Raw genomic sequence first — 328 nt, forward strand, 5'->3', positions numbered from 1 at the left:
AAATTCTGTGTTTTTCTGTCAATATGGGGTGCTGTGTGTACATTAATGAGGAAAAAAATGAACTTAAATGATTTTAGCATATGGCTGCAATATAACAAAGAGTGAAAAATCTAAGGGGGTCTGAATACTTTCCGTACCCACTGTATGTACACAGCCACATGCACATGCTGTATAACTGACATAGGATTTTCTTCCTGTGTCATCCTTCCTTCCTTTTGAATACAAGAGATATTTCTAAAAGATAGGGGGGGCTGGCATTCGGAAAACAAATTAAAAGATGAACTAGAATTTGATAACCACTGTGTCAGAATTTCTTTTTGATCATAGG

This window comes from Monopterus albus, unplaced genomic scaffold (assembly GCF_001952655.1).
Source record: "Monopterus albus unplaced genomic scaffold, M_albus_1.0 scaffold41.1, whole genome shotgun sequence".
Classification (NCBI taxonomy): Eukaryota; Metazoa; Chordata; class Actinopteri; order Synbranchiformes; family Synbranchidae; genus Monopterus; species Monopterus albus.